This window comes from Euleptes europaea, chromosome 5 (genome assembly GCF_029931775.1).
Source record: "Euleptes europaea isolate rEulEur1 chromosome 5, rEulEur1.hap1, whole genome shotgun sequence".
Classification (NCBI taxonomy): Eukaryota; Metazoa; Chordata; class Lepidosauria; order Squamata; family Sphaerodactylidae; genus Euleptes; species Euleptes europaea.
This window is the reverse complement of record NC_079316.1, coordinates 49,164,369-49,182,964: the sequence shown is the minus strand read 5'-3', so window position 1 is coordinate 49,182,964 and position 18,596 is coordinate 49,164,369. Positions and strand designations below refer to the sequence as shown.

Here is an 18,596-nt window from a genome sequence, read left to right as displayed (position 1 = left end):
TTCTACGTCAGTGCCTCCCGGAGTCCTTTCATGTGCCAGAGGACTTGGGAGGGGTTAGGGTACAGTCTTGGATACACATCTTAACATGGTAAGGGGATTTGTGCGTGTCAATGAAGCAGAGAGCAATACCGTAAGGGGCCTAGACACAGAATGGAATGTCATGAGGCTAAACTCCTCGCAGAGTTACTCAAGGTAGAATGGTCACAGCTGAGATACCAGACTCAGATTCTTTCATCGCCTTCAGGTATCATCAGCAGAAGAGAAGAGGCAATTCTACTGGTGATGGGGGTAGAACTGGGCTGCAGCAGTAGTGGAAGTACACTGGTGGAGGATCTTTTGTAGACAATGGTAGTGCCACTTCAGCTAACCTTGGTTAGTACTGCGCAGAAGGCAATGGTAAACTACTTCTGACCAACCCTTACCTCGAAAACCCTATGATAAGACAACCTAAAATTTAAAAGAGATACAGTGCTGGAAGATGAAACCCCCAGGTTGGACGGCACTCAATCAGCTACTGGCGAAGAGTGGAGGACAACTATGAGTAGCACTATTCTTAATAACGCATCTGGACTAAAGCCAAAAGGACATTCAGTTGCTGATGTGAACAGAGGAAAAAGGAAAGCCCAAAGCTGTTTGACACATAACAGTAACATGGAAAGTGAGAAGTATGAATAAAAGTAAGCCCAAAATCATAAAATGAGAAATGGAATGTTTAAACATTGTAATCTGGGAATGAGTAAACTAAGTGGACTGAATTAGGACATTTTCAGTCAGAAAATTAAGTGTTTTACTCGGGGAAGAATTTGAGTTGCTCCAATAATGAGGACAGATATAGCACAGGCAGTCAGGGGCTATAATACAAAGTCTAAACAAATAATATCAATCAGACTTCACAAAAAGCCTATCAATATAACCATCATTCAAGTTTACGTCCCAGCTACAGATGCTGATGAGGAAGAAATCAAAAGCTTTTATTAAGTGTCAAGGAAGAAATTGATCACACACCTAAACAACATGTGCTAATAACCATAGGTGCCTGGAATGCAAAAGTAGGAAACAAAGCAGAATCAAATATTGTCAGAAGATTTGGGCTAGAAGAATGAAATGAAGCAGAAGAGCTACTCATAGAATTCTGTGAAGACAACAATTTGTTCATTGCAAGCACACATTTCAGGCAACCAAACAGACGATTGTATTTATGGACATAACCGGACAGCCAATACAGAAATCAAATAGATTACATAATTGAAAACCGAAGATGGAGAAGCTCTATTCTCTCTGCCAAAACAAGACCAGGAGCCTACAGTGGACCATGACTTTTTATATCGACAATTAGAATAAAGCTAAAGAAAAACACCAAAAGATTCATAGTGCCAAAATACGACCTAAGCAGCATTCCTGGAGAGTTTAAAGATCATGTCAAAAACATATTTGAAATACTAAGTTCAAATGAATGTGAACCATAAGAACTATGGGTTGAAATGAGATATTATCAAGGGAGAATGCACAAAGACTATTCCTGCAGCCAAAATAAATGAAAAGCCTCAATGGATGACTGATGAAACTTTTAAAATTTCTAGAGAGACGATAAGCAAAAGTAAAGGTGACAAAAATAGAATCAAAAGTCTAATGCAACATTCCAGCAACTCGCACATAGAGACAAAGAGAACTATTACAATAACCAGGGTAAAGAAACAGAAGAGAAAAACAAAAAAGAAGAAGAGTTGGTTTTTATATGCCGACTTTCTCTACCACTTAAGGCAGAATCAAACCTGCTTACAATCACCATCCCTTCCCCACAACAGACACCCTGTGAGGTAGGTGAGGATGAGAGAGTGTGACTAGCCCAAGGTCACCCAGCTGGCTTCGTGTGTAGGAGTGGGGAAACAAATCCAGTTCACCAGATTAGCCTCCACCACTCATGTGGAGGAGTGGGGAATCAAACCCAGTTCTCCAGATCAGACTCCACCGCTCCAAGGAAGAACAAGAGTTCTGTTGCACAAGACTGAAGAAATCAAAGGGAAATTTAAAGCAAGGTTTGGGATGCTGAAAGAGCAACACAGAACTACATTAACTGGACAGAACAAATACATTAACTGGAACTGGTAGGAACAATACGCTGAAGAACTGTACAAAAGAGATGAAAGGATGACAGATTCTTTCAAAGAAGAACCTACTGTTTTAGAAAGTGAAGTGAAAGTTACACTGAGAGCAATTGGGAGAACAAATCACCAGGAGTAGATGGGATATCAATAGAGCTATTTCAAGCCACAAAATGGAGCCCATCAAAATCTTAACAAGAATTCACCTAAAACCAAGTACTATACCCTCTGCATATTCCGTGACGGGCCTCATTAAGATGTTGGCTTTGGTTTTAAGCAACAAACTCTGCGGGCAATGGTGACTCATATAGGAATCAGTAACCTCATATTTATCCAGCAAATTGATTAAACTATCGGATATGGTAATGTAGTCCAACTTGATAAATCGAACTTGCTGCTACGCAATACATGTAGATTATTCAATGAAAGCAAATTCAAAAGTTTTAGTCCAAACTTATTTACCGCCACATCCTTTGCAGAATCAGCTAAAAGATTAGCACGAGCTGTCAAGCTGACTCTATCATCTGAGTCTCCCAACCCATTTCTTGAGTTAAAATCTCCACATAATATAATGTGAAGTTTTGGATTCCGGAAGATAATTGATTTTTAAAAAATCAGTTAAGGAATCCCAAGGGCTCCTTCTTTCTTGTGGTGCAGAACCCCTGGGTGGGATATACATGTTAACACATAAACTTCTGAAATGGAAACCTTTGAACAATAAAGTTTGAAAATTATTGTAACAAATGTTATCTAAAACTTGTATTTCCACTTTTAAATCAACTGTGACAAAAGTTACCAATCCACCCTGCCCGCAACCTATTATATGTGTTTTAGTTGTTCGCACATTAAAGGACCTATAACCCTGGATAAATGGAGGATCAGAATTTTTGATCCATGTTTCCTGGAGGCAAAGAATATCATAACCATGCAAAAAATTTAAGAAATCTTGATAATGAAACTTATTTTTCCAGCCCCCTCAGGTTCCAGGATAAGATTTTTAATTGTCAGTCAACAGACGATATTCAGTTTAGAACACCTGTTGAGTCCACGAAAACAAGAATGTACCAACAAATATGGAAAAGAAAACAATGGTCCACAGACTGGCAATGCTCAATTTACACTTCAATTCTGAAAAAAGAGATGTCAAAGATTGCAGCCACGACTATCAGACCATCGCATTAATTTCTCACACCAGTAAAGTAACATTCAAACTCTTACAACAAAGACTGTTACCATATATGGAACGAGAAATGCCAGATGCTCAAGGTGAATTCAGAAAAGGAAAAGGCACTAGAGATAATATTGCAAATTTACGTTGGTTACTGCAACATATGAGATAATTTCAGAAGAAAATCAGCTTGTGTTGCATAGACTTCAGCAGCACTTTTGGCCATGTAGATCATGAAAAGCTATGCCTGGATTTAAAAGAAATGGGTGTGTCACAGCATCTGACGGTTTTGATGCGCAACCTGTACTCCAGACAAGAGGCTACCACTAGGAAAGAGAGGAAAAGAATGGTTTCCAATTGGCAAAGGTATCAGACAAGGACGTCTTTTATCTCCCTACCTGTTCAATCTATATGCAGAACATATCATAAGGAAAACTGGATTAGATTTAGATGAAGTGAAAACTGGCTGAAGGAACATTAACAGTCTGAGATATGCACGTGACACCACACTACTGGTAGATTCCTGACAGGAAGTGCCAAAGAGGGTTATAGCTGAACATCAAGAAGACAAAAGTAATGACTACAGGGGAATTACTCAACTTTAAGGTTGACAATGAGGAAACTGAAATCGTTCAAGATTTTGTTCCTTGGCTCCATCATCAATCAAAAGGCAGACTGCAACCAAGGAATCGGGAGACTGAGACGGGCAGCCATGAAGGAGCTAGAAAAGTTTCTTAAGTGTAAGCATGTGTCACTGGTGATCAAGATCAAGTTAATTCATGTCATAGTATTCCTCATTACAATGTATGGGTTAAAAGTTGGACAATGAAGAAAGCGGACAGGAAGAAAGTAGATTCCTTTGAAATGTGGTATTTCTGGAAGAGAGTTTTACAGATACTGTGGACTGCCAAAAAGACAAATCTGTGGGTTCTAGATCAAATCAAGCCTGAATTCTCCTTAGAAGCTAGAATGACTAAACTGAGGATATCGTACTTTGGTCACATTCTCAGAAGACAAGAGTCACTGGAAAAGACAATAATGCTAGGGAAAGTTAAAGGCAGCAGGAAAAGAGGAAGTCCCAACATGAGATGACCTCTATAAAAGAAGCCACCGCCCTCAGTCTGCAAGATCTGAGCAAGGCTGTTAACCATAGCAAGTTTTGGAGGACATTAATTCATAGGGTTGCCATAAGTCAGAAGCTACTTGATGGCACTTAACACACACATAGGGTACAGTCACAAAAAATGGCTAGCTGCCAAGGGCAATCAAAATTTGTGAATCCCACAGATGCATTTCATACCCCCCCAGTTATTTAGGCCTTTCTATTCAAAGTCACTGGGGAAAATAGCAACAGGCTCATCAAGCAAAGGAGAAAAGAATCCTAAAACCTAGTCTGAATAGTCCCAGGCTAGCCTGATCTTGTCAGATTTCACAAGCTAAGCATGATCAGCCCTGGTTAGAATTTGGCTGGCAGATCACCAAGGACTACCAGGGTCATGACATTGAGGCAGGCAATGGCAAACCATCTTCGAAAATCTCTTGCCTTGAAAACCCTTGCCTTGAAAATGCCATAAGTCAGCTGTGACTTGATGGCACACACACACAGTCTTGCCTCCAAAAATATGCCACAGGCAACTGAACTCACCAAACATGCTCCTTAGTATAATAAAGTTGTCTTTTTCATTTTACCACTACTAATTTATTTACTTTATTTATGGTCCACCTTTCTGGCTGAGACTCAAGGCAGATTACGGGACATAAAACAATGCAATCAAACAGCATAAGGGAACCAACGAACAATGCAATAGGAATAGAATTACAGAATTAGAAAACAATGAGAGCACCAACTATCTAAGGCAAGGTATACTATAAACACAGATAGTGAATTACAAGGTAAAGAGAATACAGTAAAAGCAGGTGACACCCATAATAATCATTGCAGTGAACTACAATCCTATTCCATTACAAAGGATGGTCCTGGATGATTCTATTTTATCACAGTTCTAATCTCTTTAAAAATTCCATGAACATTACTGTTTTGCACATTCTGCAGAATGACAGAACTGTGGGAGCCCACAGGCAGGCCATTCCACAAGGAGGGAGCCACCACTGACAATGATCATGACAGGCAGCTGCTGATCATATCCACTTGCAGGGTGGCACCTTTAGTTGATAACCAGAACTTCAAATTTAATTTGGAACTGATCAGTAACCAGTGACGTGCCTGAAGAATGGATGTGATGTGTTCTCCCTGTGCCCGACAGTAGCTGAGCTGCAGTGTACTGATTGAAATAACTGATTCATAGTAAGTAGAACTCTTCCATACAGTCCATAAATATAGGGGCGCTCTCCTTCACTTCAGCAAGAAACAGTTTGACATAAACTAACAGTGCCATCCTAAGCAGAGTGACACTCTTTCAAATTCTGACTTCAGTCAACTTTTAAGGGAATAACTCCACTTAGGATGGTACTGCAAAGCATACAGGCACAGCTGATGTATCTGGCTCTTCTCTCTGTATACAGAGCTGGCAACAGAACTTTTAATTGCCAATATGTGGAAGACTGAACAGTGAGATGGCATCCCAAACTGGGATTTAGGTGTGTTCCCTAAGCAATGTATTGGAAAGGATGACTGTTCAACTGTATTTTATATCAGCCACCTTGGGGATCCTACAGGATCAAAAGGTGGGTTAGAAATCAACCAAAGTATTTAAAATTATGTCCTCCACATTAAAATGAATGGAGTTGTCCACAATTAAGTGAATTGTGTGTGTGTATCCCAGAATAATGTATATCAAGACCTACCTATATTTTTACTGTCCCCCAGCTGCCAAGCAGCTAAAGAGAACCTGACTATGTACTCCAGTATCTTGAAGTTCTCAAACTATACTTCTCTGCTAACCAGTTTTAAAGAACTAGAAAATCTACACACACTCACACACACACTAGTCAGTCTAGAATTGAAACTTGAACTAACAACTGAACCTTCTTTGTTGTTTAAGTCTTAGGATGCTTCCAAATCAATGCAAATAAAGCAGATACACATATCACAGAGTCAAACCTAAGTTTGAAGATGTATGAAAATAGTATTTTAGTTGTAATTCAGGCTGCTATTTCAAATAACAGCTTGCACATGAATCCAAAACAGGTTCTAACAAAATCTTTCTAAATAAAAAATGCAATACTTATTTATTTATAAAATGTGCATGTTCATTTATAATTTGACCTGTGAGCCCTGAGTTTATGGAACAACTGCCTGGGACTGAGGAGGCTGGGTAGTTTTTTAGTTAAGTTCACTAATGCTTTGCTGTAAGGAGTCATATCTTCATTTAAGGAGGTGGTGATGAGACCTCTGGTTAAGAAACCATTTATGAACACTGACAATCTAGCTAATTTTAAACCAGTTTTTAACCTTCCCTTTTCTCGGGAAGGAAGCTGAGCATGTGATAGCACAGCATCCCCAGAGCATTCTGGATGAGACATTCTGCTTCCACCCTTCAGTCTGTCTTCAGAATTACACCCTGGATAAAGGCAACCTGATCAAACTTTTTGACCTGGACAGGCTCCTTGGATCCAATTATACAATGTCTTTTTTTTTATAACAATGCAGTCTTGTTGGCTCTGTTCATAACACAATACTTCTACCCACAATACAAAACCAGTGGCTCTGCCTAACTGCCCATTCAATTTTTTGGAGCTAAACCTTCTCTATTAGGTAACATATGTTTTCCCCACCATAATTTTTCCTCAATTATTTTAAGAGTTCAGCTGAGCTTTTGAAAGCACCACAGTACAGAGTTATCTCAATCACTTTGTTAGATGAGACACAATGACAGAAGCACCTAGGAAATAAACTACAAGCAGCAACATTGCCATTCGGTGTAGATTATGGACCAAGCAAGGGTTACAACAGTGGGCACAGACGAGACAGATGTGCTTTCTAAAGCCTATCAGAGACAATGAACTACTTTAGGGCTGTTGTCCACTAGGGCTACACAAAATAGTTTAACAGATGGTCATGGCAACATTTATAACAATGTGATTACTGAAATGGTTTAGTAAAATAAGATACGCGATGCATAAGAAGAGAGATTCTTATTGAGGGAAGAGATTACTGCTCTTCAGCACACACATTCAATGATCATAGGCAAGCAGCAGAAGAAAATATCTGTATGTTTCTCTATTTAATATAAAAATTGATCCTTCGGATTCCCTCACACTATGGAAGTTTTTATGAAGAGTGTTAGAAGGAAAGATTTCAAAGACTAGCAATGTCATGCTAAGTAGAGTTACACACTTCTAAACTCACTGACTTCAATAGTCTTGGAAGGGAGTAACTCTGTTCAGGATGGCACTGTAGTGTATGGAGACAGCTCCCCTGTGTTACGTGGGCAAAGTCTCTCCACCCTGGGGATCTTCTTAAATCTCCCTTCTAATATGGCAGATGGTAGGGCTGCACATCTGGCCAGTTTATAGGCCCTCCCCCGCATTTATGTCTGCCCTACGACCAGATACATCTCAGCCCCAGCTGCCTACCTTTCCATCCTCGAAATCCACACCCACAGAAGGGCTTTCACTTTAACTAGGTGTTCAGCTCTACCCTCCGCGGTTTTACAGGGGAGGTATAACAAGATCCCAAGAGCAGAGAGACTCTGTCCATGCAATTTGGGGGAAATAGAAACACCGGAACACATGTTTTTCAGATGCTCATTCTATAAGGCTGCCTGGTCCTTGTTTGAGAAAATCTCGGGCTATTCTGAAAAACTTCAGATTAGGAAGCTCCTCTCGGATGAAATTCCCCAACAAATTAGTGAGGTCGCCAAATTCTGCACAGCAATTTATAAACTTCGTCAAAGATTAGTAAAATAAAGTTCAAAGAAACAATGAAAAACGAAGTTAAAATTTTTCTGAATTGGTGGCAAAATGTTTATTTCTTGTCTAATCTGTAAAACATTTTAACCATATATATCGTTTTAAATTAACATGACACAACTTTTAAATAATATCAATGTACCCGCGGTAACATTGTTATGTTCTAATTTTTTATTGGTGTAATGCCGCAATAAATGTTTCTGTCTTTATAGGCCCTCCTATGTGTGTTCCTTTCCAGGGAATATAAATATGCAGCTGGTGCTAGAATATACCTGGAATTTTGAGGTGCTATAAATGCAGGGGATCTCAAGAGATCCATTTGACGCTCATATTCTTTCTATATTTAAACTTCTAAATTTAAGCTCAGTTTTTGTTCCTGTTCTTTTATATAACACAATTACTAACAGAATTATTAAACAGGTTCATGGAATTTCTGTTTTCACTTTTTACAAATCAAGAAACCATGGCAATTGCAAGTAGTCTGAACAGTACTAGTTTAAAAAAGTGTGGTGTGTGAATCTCTTTTAGGAACCATGAAACAAAGAGATTACTTGAGTAAAAGTACTGGATCCACCCTTTTCATTTCACTGACAGTTATGAGAAGTAATGTTGCATCCTAAAGTCCCTGCAAATAAAACTGCAAAAAGAAGAGTTGAGAACACACAGTGCATACATTCTGAACACACAAGACATTTTTATAACTACGTTATTCTAGGCGTCGTGATGCATTTCCAAATGACAGGTGAATACACTAGGAACATACTACGTTTGCATTCTATATTTTAACAGAATAAAGGTAGATAACATTTACAGCAACATCCCCCATTGTACAGTCCGTAAGATTATTCCACAGAGAGAAGAACGACTAAGAATACTCACATGCTATTACAATAACGTCACTCCATGAATTACTTACCCATTTAACTAAACAACACCCTGCGGCTTTCCCAAAATGAACATCACCCTCCATTTCCCGAACCTCGTACCCAACCACAGATACACACTTCGCTATGACAACTCTTCAGCAATTAGCTCACAGAGAGGGAGCTGTCATAGCGTTGAAGCCGTTCCTCCCTTCCGATGCCGGAAAGCCATAACCACGGAGTGGGAAGGGAAGAAGGGTGCTTTCCTCCAGAATAAGGCAGAGTCCCACAGGACGAAGAGAAGGGGGGGCGACGCAAGAAGAGCTCAGAGAAGTTACACGTTCCTCCGTAACTGCCTGCCAAGGAGTAGCCCAGTATCACCCGCCCACCGAGCTCCAGCAGTTGCTGCCAACATGCCGCATGGAGGAGACGAGGCCCGCAGCTGTCTGGAGTCAGACCCGAGCCCCTGGCAGGACCAAACCCACCCGCACTTCCTTCCGCTCACCCAGCGACTAGCAGACAAGCCGGCAGCCCCGTGCCAGGACCAGCCACCTGCCACGCCAAACTGTTCCGCCACTCCCCATGCGCTTCCGCGGGACAAGACCCCTAGGGGAGGCCGGTGCTTCACGAGAGGCCTACGTCTCTTCCCAAGGAAGGGCCGCAGCCACGGGGCGGGCAGGGACCAGGAGAGGGAAGCGGGCGCTGAGCAAGGGGGAGGGGGGGTCGCGCCTGAAAAAGGGAGCCGCGAGGCCACCGAGGCTCGGTTTACCTGAGGTCGCGGACGGAGAGCCTCTCGAACCCAAAACCAGTCCTCAGCCCCAACAACACAAGATGGCTGCTGCGCCGACACGCAAGGTCATGTGACCCCGCTCTGAACGCGGCTCCGCCCCCTTCTCCCTGCAGGCGGAGGACAGAAACCGTCTGCCCGGACCTGGGAGGTTCTCGCAGCTTGGGCGCTGACGGCGACGGTCGGGCAGCCGGCCACCCTGGCCTTTCCCTTCGCACAATGAGCGTCAGCGCCGGGCTGGACTCTTGCAACGCCGCGTTAACTCACCAGGAACTGGTACCCGGGACAGACTTGGCCTTTTCATCCCTGACCTCGCTTACGAGGTTGGTGGAGTTCCCCCTTCAGAGGGTGCCTTCTGTGGCAACAAATGCCAAGGCTGCCCTTCGGACTTTTGTGGCCCTGCTTAGAATCTCTACAAGTAAAAAAAAAAAATCATGAAACTGTCTTACTGCACGAGAGTTAAAGTGCATTTATCATTAGCAAACATCTACCCTTTTGCAACTGACTTTCTACTTGCTTTTTAATGGAAATTATCATCTCCACCTGCGCACACGGTAATTACCACTACTTGGACTGCAGTAGCTATTTACAGTAGATTAGAATCTTCACACAAATGCATAGTTAAAGATTGGGAGGATACAAAAGAGGATCATTTTGTACCAGTTGCAACATTCATAATTTTATAATTATAACAAACCAAAACTATATCCCCTCAACCCTTCACCCACCTAAAAAAAGTGATCAATTTCCTTTTTTTATTAATCTTTTTGTTTGTTTGTTTTTATATGTTTGTTTTTTATGTTAAAAAAATCAATAAAAAATTATATTAAAAAAAAAGATTGAGAGGAGACGCCTTTTCTTTACCTGGCTTGACTATGCATGCACAAGGGCAAATAAATGGCATTCCAAAGTTAACTCCTTTCTAATAAGTGATCTTGAGAATATTTCCTAATAAGTATATTATGTACAGCAGGTCGTTTCCCCCCCCCCCCTTATTTGGCTTCAGAATTCCAGGACAAGCCTGAGCCCCCAGAAAAATGCGTGAGGTACAGAACCCATACAAAAATGAACAGTGGCAAATGTACGGGATAGGTGGTTGGGTTGGCAGAATTATTCTAATCAAATTTTATTTATCACACACACTTACACTAGGCAACCCCTGGCACATGGGCTGAGTAGAAGAAACCCAGACCATGTTGCTTGGCACATGAGTAATTCTTCAACAAAGAGACAGGTGAGCCACTGCAAGTATGGGCAATGATGCTGGGGCTCAGCTTGCTCTCATGTTATCTAGCCAAACATATCCCTTACTCACCTTCACATCTACCAATACACCAATAATGTCACAGGTAGACATTGCAGGTCTTTTAGCACTCAGGCTAAAGGTTGATAACCCTTAACTTGTGTGTGTGTGTTAAGTGTCGTCAAGTTGCTTCCGACTTATGGCAACCCTATGAATTAACTTCCTCCAAAATGTTATATTAACAGCCTTGCTCAGCTCTTGCAGACTAAGGGCCGTGGCTTCCTTTATTGAATCAATCCATCTCATGTTGGGTCTTCCTCTTTTCCTGCTGCCTTCAACTCTTCCTAGCATTATTGTCTTTTCCAGTGACTTTTGTCTTCTCAGAATGTGACCAAAGTACGATAGCCACAGTTTAGTAATTCTAGCTTCTAAGGAGAGTTCAGGCTTGATTTGATTTGATCTAGAACCCACAGATTTGTCTTTTTGGCAGTCCACATTATCCGTAAAACTCCCTCCAACACCACATTTCAAATTAATCAACTTTCTTCCTGTCAGCTTTCTTCATTATCCAATTTTCACACCCATACATAGTAATGGAGAATATATTTCAAATAATACAGCTCAGATTCATTAATTGTCCTCCACACAGTTTTACTGACACTTAGAGAGAGGGGGAGAGATTCACATCCAGCAGCACTTTAAATACCTACAAGTTTTCCAAATAAGCACACACTAAGCATTTCAAAAGCAATATTCAGGTCCCCACAACAGGATATGCAAAATCCGACAAACCCATGAAATTTCTAGCACCATATTACTGGAAACAATTTCAGGTGTTTAATTCTCACGATTGTTTTAGTAAAGTATTTGTAAAATTGTAGTCGGTTTCAGGTAGCAGGCTCAAGGTTGACTCAGCCGGTAGAGATCAGTTCACCTGGAGAAAATGGCAGCTTTGGCAATTGAACTCTATGGCATTGAAGTCCCTCCCCTCTGCAAACCCCGCCCTCCTCAGGCTCTACCCCCCAAACCTCCCGCCAGTGGTGAAGAGGGACCTGGCAACCCTACCCCATTAAAACTCAGCAAAACATAAACAAAAAGAGTCTTGTGGCACCTTTAAAACTAGTAGATTTATTGTAGCATAAGCTTTCATGGGCTAGAAATCACTTTATCAGATTCAGGAAGTATGTCCCCAGCTGGCAAACATTTTATTTAAAATATTGTTGAAGGCTTTTGTTGATTTAGTACATTTTTATCCAGTGCGGTGTACATCATTCTTCTTTCCTCTATTTTATCCTCACAACAACCTGTGGAGTAGTTTATGTTTAGGCTGATTGAGTGGCCAGGCCCAAGCTTATCCAGTGAACTTCAAGAGTACAGTGCGGATTTGAACCTGGGTATTTCAGATCCTGGTCCAACAAGCTAACCACTACACTGGGCACTGAGAAACAAACATTATAAACAGTGAGGCTAAAGGGGAATTAAATGTAATAGGTAAAGACTGTTATTCCTATGACAAGCTCAAATATAACATAAGCACAGTGACTGTTTACAACAGCTGCAACAGGTGATTTCCCATCTCATTAGATTTGTTAAGCTTGAATATCTGTGGTAAGAGTCCATAAATGTCATTGAACCCTAATTGGGTAATGTCATATGTTAATTCTACAGTTCTAACATTCTAAAAGCCAGTAATGCTTCTCTTATAATTTTTCTCAATCTTTGGGAAAGTTGAGTTAGTTGGCTATTAGAAATTTGGAGGTTCTGGCATTAGTTTTGCCTGCTCACATTTAAAGAAAATTCAAAAGGAGATTTCAACATGTTGCTTAATTAGAGTTTATCAGGAAGTTCATTGTCAGTTACTAGACCCTTAATGAAAGAAGAATTATGGCTTATTCTTTCAGGACCAAAGGACCTTTGGCAGTACTCACTGTTTATAGAACTGTCTACAATTAATATCATTGTTTGGCTTAAGTAAACAAACCTGAGTGCTCTGTGCTTAAGTAAAGATTTTAATATAGTACAAGGCAGAAAGAAGCAAGCAGTAAATAAGATTCAAAATGGGCTAGGAAAAAGGTGCATTATTTAAAGAAAATGCATTATGGATTTCAGCAGACTTTGTTTGAATTATTGAAAAGTAAATTGATTCCCAGTGAATTCCCAGCAAATTGTTTTATGTCGCTGTATTCTGTATTTCTCCTCTTCCTCAAGTCCTCATTGCAAAAACAGGTGTGAAAGAGAGTACGAGAGGACTGCTGGTGAGCTTGCTTTTTTAAAAAAAATTCCTCTCAAATGATCTTGTGCCACTAGAGGGCAAACAGTGACAGGAAAACCCAGACAGTGGGGAAGGAGGAACCCTTCCAATGCCTGGCAAACTTCAGTTTAACAGAAGCAGGAATGCAAATAATGGGGTAGGCTCTTGGACCACCAGCACCATGACCACAGATGACAGTTCCCCTTCTTGCAATTTAAAAATGAATTTGTACGCAGCATAAGATGTCATAGTCAAGTTAAAAGTTTGCAATATTGAAGAAACAACCCCCCTCCATGTGTCTGTTCAGGTAACCCTGATTCTTTTTTCTGTAGCTACTGATGAAGAAAGATGTCAAAGGAGGATAAGTAATTTGGGAAAATATAGTCTCACGGGCATTCTCATCTAAATAAACTCTGAGATAAGGAGAAGCTGCCTGCTTGTAAAAAAGATCTATGTATAATATTGAATGGCTTACACCGCTGCTGAATATCAAGTTACTTTATCTGGAGTCTGTCAGATTGGCTAGAGACTCTATTTCCACAGCACTGAGAATTAAGACTGAGCTTTATTTTAATAAGAGATCAGCAGCTCTAAGGTTGGTATTTTGTAATGATAATTTATAAGCTCTTCCGAGAAGCCCCTGAAAAATGGGCTATGAATGTATCAATCAATATGAGTCAGGATTCTTATTGAGCACATTATGTGGGGGGTTATTAGTTTGTCCTAGCCGTAGTAGCATCATGGAATGCTTCAGCCAAATGCAACTCTAAGCACATGGTCAATCACTAGGACACCTAATGAAAGAAGAATCCATAGATTCATAACTGTAACTGCCAGCCACAAATTACCAATGTCATTAACATATGTAGAGGTATTTAGTTTCTGACTTAAAGTGAGAGCAACATCCTCCAATTTTAATTTGGGATTCAAGGATGGGTGGGGACAGGGAGACACTTCAAGAATGCCTGTACCTGGTTTGTCCATCATGTATTACTTTCTCTTCAATCATCAGTATTATTTCTAAATTACTGTCTCTTTAAATGTTAAAACATTGCCTACTTGCAATATGGCCGTTTTATTTTACTATTGGACAATGATAATTGCCATGTTACCATCTCTCTTACATGCCACAAGTGCAGCTGTTTTTAGCCTATCCAGTTCTGCATCCTCCCTCAGTGCAGCACTTAACCTGTCAGATCTTTCTTGCTGCTAAAAATCAGGGAGGTCACTGGACTCAGAGAACTGGGGAGGTGCAGGGAATGGGGGAAAAGATTCAAACACAGGTGAGTGACACTGTAGGAAGTAGCCAACCTGTTCAATAAAATTAGAGAACTGCATCACTTTAGTTTTGCTGTAATTGATAGTCAGGCCCTCAGAACAGCAATATTCTGTAAAACAGCTCAGAAGTCGGTGTAGACCCAGTAGGGTTCTAGAAAGTAACAATATGCTGTCAGCATACGGTAAGGTTGAAATAGGAGTTTGTGCCAATACAGGAGGATGGAACTTATGGTTATTTAATCTGAGGGCTGTCATTAATATAGAGGTTAAACAGAATGGGAGCCAGCCGTCTTACTCCCTTCTGTAAAGAAAATTAGACAGATGCCCTTCAGAACTACAGTGATCCTGGGCAGCCGAGGGTTCATAAAGTCTTTGCATTAACCACAAAAGTCTCCGATCAATTGTGGTCTTACCTAGTTTTTCCCTTAGGCACATCTTTGGTACTGAATCAAAGGCTGTTTGTAGATCTACGTCTATATTAGGGGATGACCTGTCTGATTAATGGCAGTAAAAATGGGTGCTAATATATCACACCACCAATCGAGACTAACCATGAAAAATTCAACTACCTTTCATTCTTGAGGTTCTCATTTCATTACTCCTTGCTTAACATTTGGAGATGTGTTCTCGACTTTCGTGTGGAGTAAACATGTATGAATTAGCTTAGAGATCCTCTAGTAGATGGCAATGAAACAAGCAGGAATGTGAGCAACAGAACCTATACTCGTGTTATTATAGTGCTAAAAGTAAAACTGCTGACCCAAGTACAATTCAATAAAAGAAGCTTTGCTTTCTATATAATTAACTCTTGGGTGCCCTTGTAGTTGCTTTCTTCCTACTTATACAGTCAACTGGCAAGGCAGTTTGGAGAACTTTGGTTTGGATCCAGTTGAAATTTCCAGATGGAAGTGGGGTGATTTTTGCACATTCCTTCTTCCTGCTGAAGACCTCCAACTCCCCCTCCCCCAAAAAACATCTAGGGATGCTCTATTCCCAGCAGTAGCATTTCAAAGGGCATTTTGGGCTTCAAGCAGGAATGGGCAGATAAGGAAGGACCACTCCACTGACAGAAATCCCTCCCATCAGCAGAGATTTCCTACAGGCTCTAATTCTTTGTCTTAGCTGAAAACAAGAGTCACAAACACTACACATATACACACAGTCTTACACAGTACCTCTCAAACTCCACAGTGGCTCCAAAAGTGGCACACTAATCTAGGTCACCAGGAATTTTACCAAAGGTAGAAAGGAAATTAATATTTGGATCTATGTCAAAATCAAAACAGCCACAACATGCAAAAAGGAACACATGGTTCACACTTACTCACCATAGGTGCTGATATCTTGTATATCCCACCTCTTACAGATGTTAAATATTCACCTATACCTCTGTAGCTTCCCATTGTATGGGCTTATCTTCCGATTTAAAAAAATCACAAAATCACACAAGGTTGGAAGAGACCACAAGGGCCATTGTATGTTCTTATTTCATTTCATCCTGCACTAAGTTTTACATATTGACTTTCAAACAGTAATTGGGAGTGTCTCACAATCCATGTCGAGTGAATCGATTGATTACCATTTTGATTGGATCTTGACTCATGTGCCAGAATAAAGTTTGTTGCTTTTAAAGGTGCCTTTGGGCAGGTCAGAGGAAACTTGAGAGTGGGGAGGGTGAAAGTCAGGGATACCACAGATTCCTGAGCCCCATTCACACCAGACCCAATCCAAACATCACATGAAAATAAATGACCTGATTTGCTGTTAGCACGAATAGGCTAATATTTGGCTCTCTAGATATTATACATTATTCTTTACATTCTATTCCTTCCACCCTTCCCTGAAGGAGTTCAGAATAGCATACCTAATCTCTCCCTGCACTGCATTTTATCCTCTCAACAATCCAGAGAGACAGGCTAGGCTGAGACACACTGATTGGCCCAAAAGCACACATTCCGCCTTTGTAAAGGGACCAAATATTTTACAGCAGCCTATCAGGAGCACTGTCCCAGCTCCTTGGGTCTGTAGGGTAACCAGGCAGGCTCCTTGGAATATTGCCCAACCCACACTCTTGGCAGCTTTGGTGAAAATTATTTAACATTTTCAGGGAGTAGTCTTTGTGGCTCTCCTGGGCATTAAAGTCAGAAGAGTAAATCAAGAGTCACAGCAACCACTCTGTGCTGTCATCAAAAGATCAATTAAAGAATTTCAAGATAAATGGAAATCATACTATTTATATCATATTTATGCCAATAAAGGATGATATATATATATATATATATATATATATATATACACATATATATACACATATATATACACATTTACACACATACACTAAACTACTATTTATATTATCCCTTTAAAAAGGGGAACAGAAAAGGAGATTGTTGAAATTATGTTTATGAATTATGAAAAATCCTCTTGATCTATTATACTGAATGTGTGCCATGGGGGGGAATAACTTGTCAATGTTTGGGAGAAATATAAAACAATAATTAATGTGATGCATATTTTAAATCGTATATATTTTACTTTACAATTCATTTCAAAATATTGTTTAATATTAATACAGTGTTTATCAAGTGGCAAAAAAGTATCTTATGATTTATGCTAAAAATATCAGGATAACTATTGTTTAATGGTCATTACTACTTTATTAATGAGTGCAATTGCCTTTTATTACATATCATTTATTATATCACCGTTGGTATATTTTTTCATATTATTTTTTGATTGGTGTAATTAATTGTAACTGTAATCATGATATGGCTTGTAATTTCTCTTCCTTTTTCTTTTCTTCAGTTTTTTTATTTATAAAAAAATTAAAAACTTATAAAAACACTGGAGTACTAGGACTTAAAACTCTTGACTTCAATATGAAGTGCATTTTTCAGATCAGATCTAGACCAACAAATTCTGAAGGAGAAGATGGCACAAAGGATTTCAAGCTAGCATTTGGCAAGTTAGAAATGTTTTATTTGTATAACTACGCAACAGAAGAGAAAAAAATAATTCAAACTTTGTAACGTATAAAACATTTATTATAAATATATTTAGCTAAAAAGTGTGATTTTTTATCAAATATAATCTGTGGACTTGCAAATAATATTTTAATTGTTTTGCAGTTCTCTCGCTCATAGTTTAATATAAGATGGACTCCCTTTTGCTATTCCACACTCACAGTTTAGTGTCACAGTGTAAGAAGCTAAAAACTCTAGTGAAAATAAAAACAATTATGTGGTATCTGTTACATGGACTGAGAACCATTTGGCGAAGAAGACATCTTCCTTCCGTACATATGCAGACATATATACGTCAGTTCTAAATATAGTACAAGCTAGTTGGTCAATATTAACATGCCAATTCCTTGTTTTGGAACCTAAATGCGATTTCCTATTCAAAGCAGAAACACTGCCAAACAGAACTGGCAATTTCAATTAAGTAATAACTCTAAAGAACAGTTGCATTCCCACACATGACCACAAGAGGGTAGAAGATTTCCAAAGGTGGGCAACAGATGGGCCACCAAACTATCTTACCCACTTTACTGTCAGATGAGTTACTCCCCCACAAACTGGAAAAAAAGGTTATGGACCCAACACCAATGATGCAATGAATTGTAACCAGAGAGGCAGAATCCGAAAATCTATTAATAGGATAATTTTTTGCTTAGAGCAGAGCCACTTATGCGCACATGCGAAAAGGTGCTTGTGTACCCTTCAACAGAACTGTTTCAAAGTCGATTTTAAAAAGGCACCCCCCTACCCTCACTAATGGGGCTGCCCCAGAAGCCTCCTTGCTTGGACATGAAGGGAAATTAGTATGTGCAAGCATCTGGCACAATTGTTTGCACACAAAAGAAATACAGTTTATATCTAAAAGAAGCCCCTGATCCTCTGGAAGCAATAAATGGTTTGGGGAAATTAAGGAGAGCTAAAAGATATACAGAAAGGAAGCCTAATGAAATTATAAAACTATGAGGCAGGGACATTCAGAATAAAAAGACAAGAGTAAGCTGTAATTTTCTAC

At 39.9% G+C, this 18,596-nt stretch overlaps 1 protein-coding gene across 1 annotated transcript in view; it reads right to left on the bottom strand.

Moving 5' to 3' along the window:
• The window catches only part of GIGYF2 (GRB10 interacting GYF protein 2), a 91,795-nt gene extending 81,977 nt beyond the window's left edge, over nucleotides 1-9,818 (bottom strand). Inside the window, exon 1 of the mRNA XM_056849274.1 lies at nucleotides 9,775-9,818. The gene's annotated coding sequence lies outside the window, so the exon portion shown is untranslated. The remainder of the gene's footprint in view (nucleotides 1-9,774) is intronic.
• Between the last annotated feature and the right edge of the window lie 8,778 nt (nucleotides 9,819-18,596).